The sequence below is a fragment of the Leptonychotes weddellii genome, chromosome 11, assembly GCF_054177405.1.
Source record: "Leptonychotes weddellii isolate Sample4059 chromosome 11, ASM5417740v2, whole genome shotgun sequence".
Lineage (NCBI taxonomy): Eukaryota > Metazoa > Chordata > Mammalia > Carnivora > Phocidae > Leptonychotes > Leptonychotes weddellii.
In genome coordinates, this window is record NC_138379.1 from 76,381,537 (window position 1) to 76,396,464 (window position 14,928).

General features: G+C 35.6%; 1 long non-coding RNA gene across 2 annotated transcripts in view; it reads left to right on the forward strand.

Annotated features, from left to right (window-relative positions):
* The window catches only part of LOC145716285 (uncharacterized), a 48,411-nt gene that overhangs the window by 20,344 nt on the left and 13,139 nt on the right, over positions 1 to 14,928 (forward strand). The gene's annotated exons all lie outside the window — the stretch shown is intronic.

Sequence of the window (14,928 nt, forward strand, 5' to 3'; positions counted from 1 at the left end):
CTCAAATTCCTCATATCAATGAGATCATATGATAATTGTCTTTCTCTGATTTACTTATTTCACTTAGCATAATACCCTCTAGTTCCATCTACGTCATTGCAAATGGCAAGATTTCAATTTTTTGATGGCTGCATAATATTCCATTGTATGTATATACCACATCTTCTTTATCCATTCATCTGTTGATGGACATCTTGGCTCTTTCCATAGTTTGGCTATTGTGGACATTGCTGCTATAAACATTGGGGTGCACATACCCCTTTGGATCACTGCATTTGTATCTTTGGGGTAAATACCCAGTAGTGCAATTGCTGGGTCATAGGGTAGCTCTATTTTCAACTTTTTGAGGAACCTCCATACTGTTTTCCAGAGTGGCTGCACCAGCTTGCATTCCCACCAACAGTGTAGGAGGGTTCCCCTTTCTCCAAAAAATGCAGAATTTCTTAACAGAAAACATTACATATCAAAAACTATGGAATACAGCTATAGCATTTATCAGAGAAAAATTCATAGCATTAATTACACATAAAATTTAAAAAGTAATCAATTAAACACTCAACTCAAAATAGCAGACCAAGAACAAAGCAGAAAAAAGGAAAGAACTAGCAATAAGTAAAAGCAGAAATCTCAGAGGTAATGTATTCATTCCATATGGCCGTGTACTTTCTGTGGCTGTGTACCATAGACTTGGTGGCTTAAACACACACATTCTCACAATTTCTATAGGTCAGAAGTCCAGACAGAGCTTAGCTGGGTCCTCAGCTCAGAATCTCACAAGGCTGCAATCAAGGGGTAGACCAAGCCATGTTCTATTTGAAAACTTAATTTAGGAAGAGTTCACTTCTAAACTCTCTTGGCCTGTTGGTAGAATTCATCTCTCTGTAGTAGTATAACTGAGTTTCCCATTTTCTTTCTGGCTCTTGGCTAGGGCCTCTTTCAGCTCCAAAAGGCCATTCATTCATAGTTCTCTACCACGTGGCTATCCCCATAGTCAATTTACAACATCACTGCTTCTTCAAGGCCAGTGGGAGAGTCTCTCTCTTGTTTGCTAAAATCCAGTCTTATATAATGTAACAATAATATGAATAATATTCCATCACCTTTGCTACATTCTATTGGTTAGAAGCAAGTCACAAGTTCTGACCACACTCAAGGGGAGGGTGTTATTCAAGGGGTGACTCATTGGGTATATCCCATACCTTAGGATACGTCCACCACATGTAGAAAACAGGAAATAAATACAACAGATAAAAAGTTCATCTAACTAAGCAAATCACAAAGTTAACCTGTTATTTAAAAAGGAGACTGCACAAATACAAAATATTAGATACTGCAAAGGAGAAATAAACATCCAAACTGAGGAAATTTTTAAAAATATTTACTTTAAATTTCAAAATTAATTTGTATAATCCTATGCAAATCAATATAAACATCTAATTGAAATAAGTAATTTTCTAGGAAAATAGAATTTTACCCAAACTGACCCAAGCAGAATTAGAAAGGCTACAGAAACTCATTTCTATTTTAAAAAATAGGGAAAATTGGGGTGCCTGGGTGGTGCTGCCGGTTAAGTGACCGACTCTTGGTTTGACTCAGGTCGTGATCTCAGGGTCCTGAGATCAGGCCCTGCTGCAGGCTCTGTGCTCAGGGTGGAATCTGCTTGAGATTCTCTCCCTCTCCCTCTGCCTCTCCCACTCATGCGCTTGATCTCTATATCTCTCTCTCTAAAATAAATAAATAAATCTTTAAAAAATAAAAAATAGAGAAAATTATTAAAGAGCTCCTGTCACCTCCCAAAAGTACTACATCTATACAGTTTCACAGAAGAATTTCAAAAAACCTTTTTTTTTTTTTTAATTAGGGGGGTTAGAGGAGAGGGAGAGAGAATCTTAAGCAGGCTCCACGCCCAGCATGGAAGCCGCTGTGAGGCTCGATCTCACAATCCTGAGATCATGACCTGAGCCAAAATCAAGAGTTGGATGCTTAACCGACTGAACCACCCAGGTGCCTAAACTAATAAGTAGATGATTCTAATGCTACTTAAACTATTTCAAGAGTATAGATAAGGAAAGGAAGCATTCTTTTTATTAAACAAATAACATCCAAATCCAAATGAGTTTATGTAATATAGAGCATTATAAAAATCTCACTTTTTTTGGCTAACTGAACATAATAATAAAGAATTGGAAGAGATTGTCATTAAAAAGACTCGATGATGAAAAAAAGTCTATCTTGTCTGATAAAAAAAATCTCATAAACATCAATTTAAAAATCTTTGACAAAGTATTAGCGGACAGATTTCAATATCAGATAAAAGGATAACATAAAATGAATTATTTCATTTCTGTTGAGTAACAAACCATTCCAAAACTCAGTGGCTTCAAATTATAAATTATTTTCCTGTGTCAGGAATTCAGATGATCCCGATTTGCTCAGCTGGGCAGCTCTGCTAATCTCAGTGAGACCAAACTCATATGTCTCTTGGATAGCTGGAGATTGGTTGATTTAGCCTGGCCTTGGCTAGGGTGACTGAGCTCTGCTCTGCATGCTCATCTTCTCCTGGGACCAATAGACTAGCTTAGACATGTCTTATCATGGCAATGGCAGAAGCATAAGAGAGCAAGACCCAAGCCCATTTTAAACTTCTGCTTACATTAAATTTGCTAACACCCGAATGGCCAAAGATAGTTACATGGCCATGCCTGGAGTTAGGAAACTGGGCAGGTAATCCCACTGAAAATGGGAGGACATTGAGAATTTGCACATTAAAAGATGTAGACATAAAGGAGGGGTGAAGAATTGGGGCCAGATGATGCAATCTGACACACATTATGGCCAAGTGAGCCTTATTCTAGGGATGCAAGAGTGGTTCAGTGTTAAAAATGTCAAGTAATATAATAATACAATAACAGAAAAATCAGATTATCATCCCAAAGGGTAACAAGTAGTCATTTCACAAAATTCAACCCCTGTTCATCTATAAAAAAAACTCAAAAGTGGAATTGATGAATGTCTTTAACATGATAAAATTATATATATCTCAGACCAAAAGCCAGTAGTTTATTTAATAGGGGAAATATTAGATGGTTTCATGCTAAAATAAGAAACAAGGCTAGGACGTTCACTACCTATACAGCTAATTAGTGTAATATTAGAAAACTAATCAATGTAATTAGACAAGAAAAAGGAATTAGAGGCCTTAGAATTTGAGAGGAAGAGACAAAACTATTTTCTTTTGCAAATGAAAGGGTGTATATCTGATGAAACCAAAAGAATCAATAGACAAACTGCTCTGAATAACAGAAAAATTATTAAAGTACTAGAACATGAAATTAACATTCAGTTATCAATGGCATTCACATATATAATAACTACTTAGAATATAAAATGAAATGCCTCATTTAGAGCAGAAAAAAATCCATATAAAGAAAACTATAAAAAACTAAAAAAAAGACCTATAAAAGATACCAATGAAAAAATACCAATAAAAGCGTACCATAACTTTTTACCCTGGAGTTAGACAAGTTGACTATAAAGATCAATTGAAAGAATAAACAAACAAATGTCAGTAAAATGCTGAAGACAAAGAGCAATGAAGGAGGACTCGCTTTTCCTAATATTGAAATCAACAATGGGGCTTCTATAATTAGAACAACATGGTATTAATACATGAATAGACAAAGAGGACAACTTCTTGAAAAGATTTCCTTGATGATTTAAATGGCTGTCAAAACAATTTTTATTGAAGTAATGCTTTCTCTGTTCCTTCCTGTGTCATAACCCTCAAATATAACTACACTTCTGAATTCTATCACCATATTTCTGTCTTGTTTTTAAACTTCATATGAGTGAAATTGTATAAGTGATATGAACTGTAGTCTTTTGTGCCTGGCTTCTTTTGTTCATCCTTATGTTTTTGGAAGTTATCCATGTTGTTGCATATAGCAATAGTTCAGTCTTTATATTGCTGTGTAGTGTTACACTATATAAATACACCACATTTTATATTTTCTGGTGTCTATGAACAATTGGGTTGTTTCTAGTTTTTAGTTATCACAAATAAAGCAGTCATGAACCTCCTCCTCCTCCAACTTTCTGACCTCCTTCCTCCTCTTCCTCCTCCTTTTTCTTTTATGGCAAATCCTTCATTAGAAAATAGCACTGATAAAAAAAAATTGATTCTGTGTGGGTTGTTTGTTCGAAGGAAGCAAAATAGCTATATCAAGCGCTCTAAAGGCATGAGAAATAATGATTAAAAAATTTCCTAATTTGATTTAGGATGAACATGGTTGGGAACAGTTAAAGGGCTCAAGAAGGTCAGGGTTTTAAATGAAATTGCATTCTTGAAAAGCAGCAGGCAATGAAACTATTAAATAATTCCTTACAGGTTTTAAAGATTAAAATGTAACACATTTTAGTCACATGCCTATCATGGAGGAATTCAAATGGAAATTACACATTGGCCCTCCGGTGAGCTACTTTCTATTGAAGAAAGAAATACTTTCTGGGGAATTTGGAAGTCTGTCCAGTCACCCACAGTGACATGAAACAAAGATGAGTCTTTAGAATCGAGGGATTAGAGCTATAATTATGACTTCAGATTGTGTGATTTATGTTAATTCTGTCATTTCTCTTGGCCTGTTTCCTCCTCTGAATATTCTTATAAATATCTTTTGGTGGACCACTCACTCATTTGCTACATAGGGTAGAACTGCTAAATCACAGGATGCACCTAATAATGAGGTTGAGAATATACTTACCATATTATTTTCAAAATACCGATTTACAGTCTCATCAATATTTTTCAGATGCTTATTGACCATATGGGTATTCTTTTTGGTAAAGGACCTGTTTAAGTCTTTTGCCTCTTTTTTTGTTGGGTAGTTTTTCATTATCAAATTGATTTGTAAGAATTCTTTTTAAAATTTTTACTGAGATATAATTGATATAGAACATTGTGTAAATTTAAGGTGTACGATGTGTCAACTTGATACATTTATATATTACAATATTATTGCCACCGAAGCATTAGCTAATACCTTTATTATGTCACATTATTATCATTCTTTTTTGTGGTGGGAACAATTAAGATCTGGTCTCTTAGCAACATTAAAGTTTATAATACAATTATTGTCTGTAATCACTGAAATCACTAATTTTGCATTAGATGTCCTGGATTTATTTATTTACTGATTGCACATTTGTATCTTTAAACAACATCTCCTCAATTCGTCCACCCCCTAGACCCTGGTAACCACCTTTCTTACTCTATTCTTACTAGTTTGGCATTTTTAGATTCCACATATAAGTGAGATCACACAGTATATGTCTTTCTCTGTCTAATTTATTTCACAAAATGCCATCAAGTTTCATCCTGTTGGGGCGCCTGGTGGCTCAGTCAGTTAAGCATCTGCCTTCGGCTCATGTCATGATCACAGGGTTCCTGAATCAAGCCCCAAGTTGGACTCCCTGCTCAGTGGGAAGTCTGCTTCTCTCTTTGCCTCTCCCCCTGGCTCATGCTTTCTCCTACTCTCTCTGTGTCAAATAAATAAATAAATACAATCTTTTTAAAAAATTTAAAAAATTAAAATAAAAAAAAAGTTTTGTCCTGTTGTCACAAGTGGCAGAATTTCCTTCTTTATCATGGCTAAACAATATTCCTGTGTGTGGCGGGGAGGAGGGTATCACATCTCTTATTTTTACATTAATCTATTGAGGAACACAAGTTATTTTCATAGCTTGGCTATTATAAATAATACTGCGGTAAACATGGGAGTGCATATATTTCTTTGATATCCTGTTTTCATTTCTTTTTTTTTTTTTTTAAAGATTTTATTTATTTATTTGACAGAGAGAGACACAGCGAGAGAGGGAACACAGGCAGGGGGAGTGGGAGAGGGAGAAGCAGGCTTCCCGCCGAGCAGGGAGCCCGATGCGGGGCTCGATCCCAGGACCCTGGGATCATGACCCGAGCCGAAGGCAGATGCTTAACGACTGAGCCACCCAGGCGCCCCCTGTTTTCATTTCTTTTGGATAAATACCCAAGAGTGGAGTTGCTGAACCATATGGTAGTTCTATTTTTAAATTTTTGAAGACCTCCATGCTGTTTTCCATAGTAGCTGTACCAATTTACATTCCCACTAACAATGCCTAAGAGTTCCCTTTTTTCTCCACATTCTCAACACTTGTTATCTGTTTTTTTTCTTGAGGATAGTCATTTTAACAGGTGTGAGGTGATAGCTCATTATGGTTTAGATTTCTTTGATGATTAGTGATGTTGAGCATCTTTTCATGTACCTGTTGGCCATTGGAAGTCTTCTTTGGAAAAATGTCTATTTAGTTCTGCCCATTTTTAAGTTGGAATGGATTTTCTTTTCTTTTCTTATGAATGCATGGAGAGAGTGATGTCTTTTGAGCCCAAAGATCCCAATATGAATCACCCCAGTTCAGTTACTATCTCACCAAATGGCCCTGGACTACTCTCTTAACAGCTCAGAAACCCAGTTTCCTTATTTATGAAATAAAAATGATAGCATCTTCTTTACTGAGTTGTTGCAAGAAAAAAATGAGATCTTATATTAATTGCCTGGCATGTATTAGGTGCTCAATAGAAGCCAGAAGTTGTTTTATTGTTACTGAATTGTATGAGTTTTTTTTTTATAGATTTTGGATATTGACCCCTTACCTGATATAAGGCTTAAAATGTTTTCTCCTATTTTGTAAGTTACCTATTCATTTTATATTTTTGTTTCTTTTCTTTCTTTCTTTTTTTTTTTAGAAAACCTCATTTTAATTTTTCTAACTAACATTTGGAAGTTATTTTATCCATTTAAGCAATTCTGTTGTCCCCCTTTGTTAAAATTAAATTAAATTATTTTAAAACTAATTAAAATAGGTTAAAAAGCATTATATGGGTAAGTAAACCTATAGAATCTTATTTAATATTCTTAATTCCAGTTACATCATTTGAATTTTTTTCATATTATTATTTTTTTCCAGTGGGTCAATTTTATTTTTTTCTTCTCGTTTCTTAAAAATTTAAATTCAATTAACATATAATGTATTATTAGTTTCAGAGGTAGAGGTCAGTGATTCATCAGTTTTATATAATACCCATGTTCATTACATCACGTGCCCTCCTTAATGTCTGTCACGCAGTTTCTGCATCCCTCCACCCCTCTCCTCTCCAGCAACCCTCAGTTTGTTTCCTATGATTAAGAGTCTCTTATGGTTGTCTCCCTCTCTGATTTCATCTTTTTTTTATTTTTTCCTCTCTTCCCTGATGATCCTCTGTTTTACTTCTTAAATTCCACATATGAGTGACATATGATAATTGTCTTTCTCTGATTGACTTATTTTGCTTAGCATAATACTATCTAGTTCCATCCACATTGCTGAAAATGGCAAGATTTCAATTTTTTTGATAGCTGAGTATTCCATTGTATATATATATAACCACATCTTCTTTATCCATTCATCTGTCGATTACATCTGGGCTCTTTCCATAGTTTGGCTATTGTGGACATTGCTGCTATAAACATTGGGGTGCACGTACCCCTTTGGATCACTACATTTGTATCTTTGGGGTAAATACCCAGTAGTGCAATTGCTGGGTCATAGGGTAGCTCTATTTTCAACTTTCTGAGGAACCTCCATACTGTTTTCCAGAGTGGCTGCATCAGTTTGCATTCCCACCAACAGTGTAGGAGGGTTCCCCTTTCTCTGCATTCTTGCCAACATCTGTCGTTTCCTGACTTGTTAATTTTAGCCATTCTGACTGGTGTGAGGTGGTATCTCATTGTGGTTTTGATTTGGATTTCCCTGATGCCGAGTGATGTGGAGCATTTTTTCATGTGTCTGTTGGCCATTTGGATGTCTTCTTTGCAGAATGTCTGTTCATGTCTTCTGCCCATTTCTTGATTGGATTCTTTGTTCTTTGAGTTTTGAGTTTGATAAGTTCTTTATAGATTGTGGATACTAGCCCTTTATGTGATAAGACATTTGCAAATATCTTCTCCCATTCTGTCGGTTGTCTTTTTGGTTTTGTCAACTGTTTCCTTTGCTGTGCAAAAGCTTTTTATCTTGATGAAGTCCCAGTGGTTCATTTTTGCTTTTGTTTCCCTTGCCTTTGGAGATGTGTCTAGCAAGAAGTTGCTGTGGCTGAGGTCGAAGAGGTTGCTGCCTGTGTTGTCCTCTAGGATTATGATGGATTTCTGTTTCACCTTGAGGTCTTTCATCCATTTTGAGACTATTTTTGTGCATGGTGTAAGGAAATGGCCCAGTTTCATACTTCTGCATGTGGCTGTCCAATTTTCCCAACACCATTTGTTGAAGAGACTTTTTTCCCATTGGATATTCTTTCCTACTTTGTCGAAGATTAGTTGACCATAGAGTTGAGGGTCCATTTTGGGGTTCTCTATTCTGTTCCATTGATCTATGTGTCTGTTTTTGTGCCAGTACCATACTGTCTTGATGATTATAGCTTTATAATAGAGCTTGAAGTCTGGAATTGTGATGCCACCAATTTTGGTTTTCTTTTTCAACATTCCTTTGGCTATTTGGGGTCTTTTCTGGTTCCATACAAATTTTAGGATTATTTATTCCAGCTCTGTGAAAAAAGTTGATGGTATTTTGATAGGGATTGCATTGAATGTATACATTGCTCTAGGCAGCATAGACATTTTCACAATATTTGCTCTTCCAATCCATGAGTATGGAAAGTTTTTCCATTTGTGTGTGTGTGTGTGTGTGTGTGTGTGTCTTCCTCAATTTCTTTCATGGGTGTTCTATAGTTTTCTGAGTATAGATCCTTTGCCTTTTTGGTTAGGTTTATTCCTAGGTATATTACAGTTATTGGTGCAATTGTAAATGGGATCAACTCCTTAATTTCTCTTACTTCTGTCTCACTGTGAGTGTATAGAAAAGAAACTGATTTCTGTGCATTGATTTTATATCCTGCCACTTTGCTGAATTCCTGGATGAGTTCTAGCAATTTTGGGGTGGAGTCTTTTGGGTTTTAGCCCTTGTTTCCTTGTTGATCTTCTTAGATGATCTGTCCATTGCAGTGAGTGGTGTGTTAAAGTACCCTGCTATTATTGTATTATTATCAATGTGTTTCTTTAATTCTGTTATTAATTGGCTTATAATTGGCTGCTCATATGTTAGGGGCATAAATATTTATAATTGTTAGATCTTCTTGTTGGATAGACCTTTTAAGTATGATATAGTGTCCTTCCTCATCTCTTATTACAGTCTTTCGTTTAAAATCTAATTTGTCTGATATAGGGATTGACACCCTAGCTTTCTTTTGATGTCTATTAGCATGATAAATGGTTTTTCACCCTCTCACTCTAAATTTGGAGGTGTCTTTGTGTTTAAAATGAGTCTCTTGCAGACAGCATGTCAATCGGTCTTGCTTTTTTTTTTATCCAATCTGATACCCTGTGTCTTTTTATTGGGGCATTCAACTCATTTACATTCAGAATAACTATTGAAAGATATGAATTTAGTGCCTTTGTACTATCTGTAAAGTTAATATTTCTGTGTATTGTCTATGTTCCTTTCTGGTCTATGTTACTTTTGGGCTCTCTCTTTGTTTAAAGGACCCCTTTTAATATTTCTTGTAGGGCTGGTTTAGTGATCACAAATTATTTAGTTTCTGTTTGTCATGGAAGCTTTTTATCTCTCCTTCTATTTTGAATGACATCCTAGCTGGATAAGGTATTCTTGGATGCATATTTTTCTCATTCAGCACCCTGAATATATCATGCCAATCCTTTCTGGCCTGCCAAGTATCTGTGGATAGGTGTGCTGCAAGTCTAATGTTTCTACCCTTATAGGTTACATACCTCTTGTCCCGAGCTGCTTTCAGGATTTTTCTTTGTCTCTGAGATTTGCAAGTTTCACTGATATATGTCGGGGTGTTGACCTATTTTTATTGATTTTCAGGGGGGTTCTCTGTGCCTCATGTACTTGAATGCCTGTTTCTTTCCCCAGATTAGAGAAGTTCTCTGGTATAATTTGCTCCAATATACCTTCTGCTCCTCTCTCTCTCTTTCTTCTTCTTCTGGGATCCCAATTATTCTAATATTGTTTCACTTTATGGTTTCACTTATCTCTCGAATTCTCCCTTCATGATCCAGTGGTTGTTTATCTCTCTTTTTCTCAGCTTCTTTATTCATGATCATTTTGTCTTCCATATCACTAATTCTCTCTTCTGCCTCATTTATCCTAGCAGTTAGAGCCTCCATTTTTTATTGCATCTCATTAATAGCTTTTTTAATTTTGACTTGATTAGGTTTTAGTTTTATTTCTCCAGAAAGGGATTCTCTAGTGTCTTCTATACTTTTTTCAAGCCCAGCTAGTGTCTTTATAATTGTTATTCTGAACTCTAGCTTCGACATCTTACTTATATCCATACTGATTAGGTCCCTGGCAGTCAGTACTGCCTCTTGTTCTGTTTCGAGGTGAGATTTTCCATCTTGTCCAGAGAAGAATAGATAAATGAGAGAACAAAATACTAAAATGGCAACAACAACCACAGAGACATATACAGTAAACAAAGCAGAAGAGACCCAAAACCAATAAATAAATAAATAAATAAAATTTAAAAGAGAGAGAGAGAATATAATCAGACAGGTGAACAGAATAGAGCAATATACTGGATCCTCTGTGTATTTTGGTCTGTTAGAAAACTAGATCCCAAAATTATAAAGAAAGAAAAACTTACATAGGTATAAAAATAAAATTTAATACAATGAAAGGATAGAATGTAACTGTAAAAAAGAAAATTAAAAGCAAAAAAAAAAAAAAAAAGAAAAGAAAGCATATAAACAGACAGGTGAACAGAACAGAACAATATACTATATCCTGAGTGTATTTTGGTTCATTTGTTAGAAGAAGCTACATCTCAAAATTCTAAAGAAAGAAAAATGTGTATATATACAAAAATAAAATTAAATACATTTAAAGGAAAGACTGTAACTGTAAAGATGAAAATTAAAAAGTTTAACAAAACATAACAAAAAAAGAAGAAGAAAAGAGAGAGAGAATATAATTAGACAGGTGAAGAGAACAGAGCCATACAGTAGATTCTGGGTGTATTTTGTTTGTTAGAAGAAACTGCATCCCAAAATTGTAAAGAAAGAAACACCTATATTTATATAAAACCTATATATATATAACATATATATACAAATATAAAATTAAATATAATGAAAGGATAGAACGTAACTGTAAAAATAAAAATTAAAAAAGATTTTTAAGGGCGCCTGGGTGGCTCAGTCGTTAAGTGTCTGCCTTCGGCTCAGGTCATGATCCCAGGGTCCTGGGATCGAGTCCCACATCGGGCTCCCTGCTCTGTGGGAAGCCTGCTTCTCCCTCTCCCACTCCCCCTGCTTGTGTTCCTGCTCTCACTATGTTTCTCTCTGTCAAAAAAATAAATAAAATCTTTAAAAAAAAAAAGATTTTTAAAAAAGAGTTGATAAAATAAGAAATTGGTTGGAAAAGGGAAGAGAAAAAAATTAAAATTGAAAGACTAAAGAATCGTGGGGAAAAAAACCATGAATTCTATATGCTATATTCCCCTAGTGCTGGAGTTTTGCAGTTCTCACTGAGGGGTAAACTTGGTCTTGGCCGCATGTTCTTGCTGATCTTCTGGGGGACGGGCATGTTGCTTTGATTCTCAGATGTCTTTGCCCCTGGTGGAATTGCACTGCCTTTGCCAGGGGACCAGGCTAACTAATCTGCTCCAGATTGCTCTATGTGGCTTTTGTTTCCTGAAGGCTTTTCATGCAGCTTTAGAGGATGAGAATGAAAATGGAGGCCTCCCATTCTCCATCCCTGGAGCCAAGAGCTTGGGGCCCCACTCCTCAGGGAAATCCAGTCAATCATTTCTGTCTCCCTGGTCTCCATCCGCACTCTGTGGTCACCCAGCCTGTGACTGAGTGTTTGTATCTCAGGCGTGGGAACCCAACTCCGTGGTTGTTTGCTCTGTCTCCCCTTTCTTTAGCTTTTGTGTGTCTACTATAGGTTTTTGCTTTGTGCTTGAGTCTTATTGAAGTTACAGTAATTGTAGTTGCATCATTTTTGCACGTGAGTCTGATTGGTGAGATCAAGTGTCAAGTAGATTAAACAGTCCAGTTTAAGCTGATAGCAGCTTACCTTTGATTGTCTACAAAAGCCCCACCCTTTTACTCCCCCCCTTTTTTGTTTTGATATTATTATTTACCTCTTTTTATATTGTGTATTTATTAATAAATTATAGTAGCTACAATTATATGAATGCTTTTCCCTTTGCCCTTTGTGCTACAGTTAAGTGGTTAACATACCATCCTCTTAGAGTTTTTTAAGTCTGACTTTAGTATTAACCTATAGCAGCGTGTTGTATATTTTTGTATGTTTTTATGCCATTGATGCCATTAATCAAAGATGCCATTTTAGCATCTTTTCATTTCAGCTTGAATAGCTCCTTTCAGCATTTCTTGCAAGGCAGGTCTAGTGGTGATAAAGTCCCTCAGTTTTTTGTAAGAATTATTTTTATGTTCTGGATACAAGTTCTATGGGAGATATAAGTATTGCAGATATCTCCTGTAAGTCTTTATCTTGCCTTTTACTCTCTTAGAGATGCATTTTGGTGAACAGACATCGTTCATTTTAATGTGGTCTAATTTATCATTTTTTAAAAATGGTTTGCTTTTTAGGTTATGTTTAAGTAAGTAACCTTTGCCTCTTCCAAAGTTATAAATGCATGCTATGGTTTCTTCTAGTTTTATTGTGTACTTTTCATATTCAGCTTAAAATCCAGTTTGAATTTGTTCTTTGTGCATGTTATAAGATAGAGGTAATGGATAGAAAAACTTAACTGTGTAGAGGACCCAGAATTAGTATTAGTGCTGATGGAAATGCAGTGTACTATGAAAGGAGCATCTCAAATTAGTTGAAAAAAATATAAACTTTTAAATAAACATTGTTGAGCTAATTGGATAGCTATGCAGAAATACATAAAATTGGATCAATTTCTTACAAGGATAAATTCCAAATGGAGAATTTGAGTGTTAATTTAAATGTAAGTGTTAGAAGGAAACCTGCATAAATTATTTTCTAACTGGGGCATAAAAAGTGGCTGAATTCCATTATCAGGAAAGTGCAAGATATCCTTTACAACCACTAGAATAGCTAAAATTTAAATGACTGATAATAATTGGTGATGGGAGGTATGTGGAACTCTCATACAGTGCTGGTAGAACTATATATTTGTATCATTACTTTCACAAGCTATTTGGCAGTTTCTTTCAAAATTATGTATATGCCTATATGGCTACCCTATGACTTAGAAATTTTACTTTTTTTACCTACTCAAGAGAAATGAATGTGTATGTCCACCAAAACTCTTATTACAAGGATGTCCATAATAACTTTATTTACAATAACCCAAACCTTAAAACAACTTCATGTCCATCAATACAAGAATTGATTTAATAAATTATTATATATGTATACAATGGGAAAAAAAAGAACAAACTCTTGGTGGAAGCAAAAACATGCATTAATCTTAAAAATATCTGGTGAGTGATAGAAGCCAGATTCAAGAAAGTAGTTGTCGTATACTTTCATTTGTTCACGTCCATGAATTCAAGAACAGGTAAAATTATACTATAATGATAGAAGTTAGAACAATAACTTTGAGAGTGGGTGGTTACCTGAAGAAACTCACTGGGTTAATGGAAATCTGTGTTTTATCTGGGATGGTGGTTATATAGGTTTATACATTTCTCAAATCACATCAAACTGTATACTTAACATATATTTATTTTATTATATATGAATTATACTTCAATTAAGAAGATAAAGTAATTCGGGGTGCCTGGGTGGCTGATTCGGTTAAGCATCCGACTCTTGATTTCGGCTCAGGTCATGATCTTAGAGTTGTGAGATGGAGCCCCACATTGGGCTCTGTGCTGGGTGTGGAGCCTGCTTAAGATTCTCTCTCTTTCTGCCCCTCCCCCCTCCCTCTCTAAAAAAAAAGAAGATAAAATAATTATATTTCAACTCATAATGAATGTTGGATCTAGTTAATAATAATCAATGGAGACTAAGGCTGTCAGATAAAAGATTGAAGGGAAACTATATCTTGTATAAAATAAATCTGAGAACAAAAATATCTATGTGATCGATCTTGACATCATTAAAACTAGGAAAACATGTGCCTTCAGATATTTCCAATAGAATTTGGTCAGATTACCCTTTCTAAACTTACACCTCTATTTTATAATAGTAGTATTGATTATGAATTTTGAAGTAAGATTAGCTAATAAGTTTTGGAAGAATTCCATCAAAAATAATTGTTAGTGGGGTGCCTGGGTGGCTCAGTCATTAAGCGTCTGCCTTGGGCTCAGGTCATGATCTCAGGGTCCTGGGATCTGGCCCTGCATCAAACTCCCTGCTCAGTGGGAAGCCTGCTTCTCCCTCTGCCTGCTGCTCCCCCTGCTTGTGCTCTTTCTCTCTCTCTGACAAATAAATAAATAAAATCTTAAAAAAAATAATTTTTGGTTAAGATATTTGTATACTGGGGTGCCTGGGTGGCTCAGTCAGTTAAGCATCTGCCTTTGGCTCAGGTCATGATCCCAGAGTCCTGGGATCAAGCCCCACATCAGGCTCCCTGCTCAGCGGGGAACCTGCTTCCCCCTCTCCCTCTGCCACTCCCCCTGCTTGTGCTCCCTTGCTCTCTCTCTGTCAAAAAAAAAAAAAAAAAAAACAACTTTAAAGATATTTGAATACTGAAGGGTCCCATAAAAAGAAATGTCTTTTGCATAATCCCTTCAGGGAAAACACATAGTATAGTGAACATTCTTTGTTTGGTAGGGAGTGGAGATTACCATTCCTATACACTCAAGAAAATAGGTATGCAGCCAGATAAAGCGTAAAAGC